This window comes from Heteronotia binoei, chromosome 1, assembly GCF_032191835.1.
Source record: "Heteronotia binoei isolate CCM8104 ecotype False Entrance Well chromosome 1, APGP_CSIRO_Hbin_v1, whole genome shotgun sequence".
NCBI lineage: Eukaryota > Metazoa > Chordata > Lepidosauria > Squamata > Gekkonidae > Heteronotia > Heteronotia binoei.
This window is the reverse complement of record NC_083223.1, coordinates 50384508-50388220: the sequence shown is the minus strand read 5'-3', so window position 1 is coordinate 50388220 and position 3713 is coordinate 50384508. Positions and strand designations below refer to the sequence as shown.

General features: G+C 45.2%; 1 non-coding gene across 1 annotated transcript; it reads right to left on the bottom strand.

The window, feature by feature from the left end:
• Positions 1 to 378: 378 nt before the first annotated feature.
• TRNAL-CAG (transfer RNA leucine (anticodon CAG)) lies at positions 379 to 445 on the bottom strand. Its single transcript has one exon. It is a non-coding gene; the product is annotated as a tRNA-Leu (tRNA).
• Positions 446 to 3713: the final 3268 nt, after the last annotated feature.

The window sequence follows — 3713 nt, the reverse complement described above, 5'->3', positions numbered from 1 at the left end:
TTCTTTCACTGGCCCAGCAGGCTCTCTCTCTTTCACACAGCCACAAGCAGAGGCGCTCTCTCTCTCTCTCTCTCTCTCTCACACACACACACACGCATGAATGCACGCAGGCACACAAACTTTTCTTCCCCCTCCCCCTCAGGCAGGCTCTTTCTCTGCAGGGAGAGAGATAATGAAAGGGGAAGATAGGCAGTACAGCAGCAGTCTTCCACACAGTGACACTCTAGCCTCCACTCTACCATGAACATATGAAGCTGCCTTATACTGAATCAGACCTTTGGTCCATCAAAGTCAGTATTGTGTACTCAGACTGGCATCGGCTCTCCAGGTTCTCAAGCTGAGGTTTTTCACACCTACTTGCCTGGACCCTTTTTTAGTTGGAGATGCCGGGGATTAAACCTGGGACCTTCTGCTTCTGAAGCAGATGCTCTACCACTGAGCCACCGTCCCTCCCCTATAGTACCATAGAGTACCATAGAGAAAAATTGCTAGAATGTCACATGATGGGCGCCATTTTATCTCCTGCTGCCGATACTTTTAAAAGTGGGAGAGGAGTTGTCAGAGCAGAAGAATCCTCACTCCCAGCGGGAGGTTGGCAAACCTAATGAGTTTTCATGTGCATGCACACATTCTCAGGTATATATTCTTCAGAAGGGAGATGTATCCCTCAGATATATTTGAAGAAGTTTGCATGCACACAGAAGCTCATACCTTGAATAAAACTTTGTTAGTTTTAAAGGTGCCACTGGGCTAGTTCTGTTGCTTCAGACCAACATGGTTACCCGGATCTATCTTCTTGGAATAATAGATTAGAATAGGAGATTGCAGGCCTTAAATTCAGCAGAAGCTCACAGGAGCGCTGCTCCTGAACCTTTCTGAGGGTTCCCCCTCTTCCTCCCCACCTACCTTGTTCATAGAATAGTAGGTGCAGCTGCATAACAATCCCTGGTTTAGGAGAGTGGGCAGCCAGCCACCAGGGGCTTTGCCACAATCCCAGCAGCCCTCATGATCCCCTGGAGAGACCCACACCATCCTTTCCATGTGATTTTGGGTGGGGGGGGGGTGGCTTGCTGGCCTTTTGACTATGGGGGGCAGCCAAGGAGAGCCCCAGGTGAGTGAGACCTGCTTGGGCTGGCTGGATCTCTAGCCAGCCCAAGCAGGCCTTGCTCATCCAGGGCTCTCTTTTCTTGCATCGAGTTGCTTTTGGCTGGTGGGGAGGCAAGCATATGCTAGTGAGTTATGCTAATGAGCTCCACCTATTTTCTACAAAACAGCCCCTGGTAGATTGTAATGTAATGGTAGGAATGTATTTCTCTGGTCTGAGGACAAAAGAGATAAATTTCCACAGCCAATCAACCCACTTCAAAGATGTAATGGTCACATCAATGCTTGAGAGGAGACGGATGGCAGGGTCTCAATTAATTACTCTCAACATTCTACAATTAATCTCCAATTTTGACATATTTATTTCCTTCACTGCTTTTGCCCCAGAATTGAACCTGTTTTACCCTTGAATCCTGTTTAGGGTTGCCAAGTCCAATTCAAGAAATATCTGGGGCCTTTGGGGGTGGAGCCAGGAGACATTGGGGACAGAGCCAGGAACAAGGGTGTGACAAGCATAATTGAACTCCAAGGGAGTTCTGGCCATCACATTTAAAGGGACCGCACACCTTTTTAAATGTCTTCCTTCCGTAAGAAATCATGAAAGATAGGGGCACCTTCTTTTGGGGCTCATAAAATTGGACCCCCTGGTCCAATCGTTTTGAAACTTGGGGGGTACTTTGGGGAGAGGCACTAGATACTATACTAAAAATTTGGTGCCTCTACCTCAAACAACAGCTTCCCCAGAGCCCCCGAAACCTCCAGATCAATTCCCCATTATACCCTATGAGAATCGATCTCCACATAGGGAAAAATGAAGTGCTCAGCAGACGTTTCCCTCCCCCGCCCCCGTTTCTGGTGACTCTGAAGCAAGGGATTGGCCTCTCTACTCACGAGTTTCTGCCAGCTTCTTCAAAGTAACACAGACACACCATCCCAAGAGGAAGCCTTTCAATCGGAGACTGAAGCCTCCGGAGGTGGAAAGGCACATGGTCCTCTGGGGGTGGGGCTTCCCCCCATCGGCCAGCTGACTGGGGGCGGAAAGGAGCCTGGGAAAGCAGAAGAACCCCCGCTGGGACGTTGGGTTTGGCAAGCCTAAATCCGTTAAACATCTTTATTATGCTATATGCTAATTTACGGCTCACCCTCTACCTATATGTATGGACTAGTAATTTCCAATTTTGTTTCTGTCTGTCTCTAATTTACCCTTCCTAGCAAGTAATCCTCCCTTTCTATATGTAATGGTTGAGGAAATTCTGTTTCACTGTATCTGAAGAAGCATGCTTGCACATAAAGGCTTATACCCAGAAAAAAACTTTGTCGGTATTAAAGGTGCCACTGGACTCAAACTTTACGCAACTACTTCAGGCCAGCACAGATACCCACCTGAATTTATCTACATGTACAACATAGCCCTGTTCTCATATTACATGTGTGCATCTGTTTGTAAAAAGGAATCAACTCACGTTTACAAATGAAACTAGGGAACAATGAGGTTTAAATTGCATGTTCAGCTGTACATGAATTAAATGAGACATGAGAACTACTAAATGTGTATATGAAGAAAACTCAGGTGTACATGGTACATGGATTGTACATGCATTCAGTGTAACTTGTGAACAGGGCACTGCAGTGTATGTCTGATTTTTCTAATACATGTGTTGAGTAATTCTTATATTTCTTTAAATACATGTATAGTTGAATGTGTGATTTAAATTCCATATCTGTCTAATTGCTGGATTCTGGTTTCATTTGTAAAAGGAACTCAGCTTTTTCTTACAAACAAATTTACTTATGCTAGGGAGACCTCCTAGCCTCTCTGTGTTACTTTTATTACCCTTGGTGTGGCAACAGAGGAACAAAATCACAGGAAAGCTGGCATCACACCAACATCATGACATTGCTTGCAGTGAATGTCTAGAAGGCTAGATGTGATGTCACATCACGGAGCAAAACTTTGGTTTTGTCCAAGTCCTAGAGTATCACAAGAGCACCATCAGCATCACATTTGTGGTGGCAGTGCACCATTATCACAACATCATTAGCCCCTCTGTATCCAGCTTGTTGCTAAATATAGCAGCCTGGCAAGAACTCATTTGCATATTAAGCCACACCCCTGACATCGCCATTGTTTCACACAGGCATCAGGGGGGGTGGTCTAATATGCAAATAAATTCTTGCTGGGCTTCTTCTACAAAAAAGCCCAGCAAGAATTCATTTGCATATTAGGCCACACCCCCTGATGTCAAGCCACTGTGTTCCTGTGTGTTCCTGCTAAAAAAAAAAGCCCTGGCAGCCAGTCTACATAGACAATACTGATTTTGATGGACCAATATTGATCTTGATGGACCAGTGGTCTGATTCAGTATAAGGCAGTTTCATTAGTTTGTATATGAACCAGCCCAGAGGAAGGAAAGCCTCTCTACTTGACCTTTTGAAGAAGGACTTAGCTGCTTTTTTTCATTTTAGCTGTTTTGAGGAGACAGAAAGCGGAACGAATGTCACTCAGGCAAAATACAGTATAATCCTTTAAAAGTCTACTCAGAATCTTTCTCAGGTCAATTCAATGGGGCTTACTCCCAGGAAGGTGTTCTGCACTGTTAATATTGCAG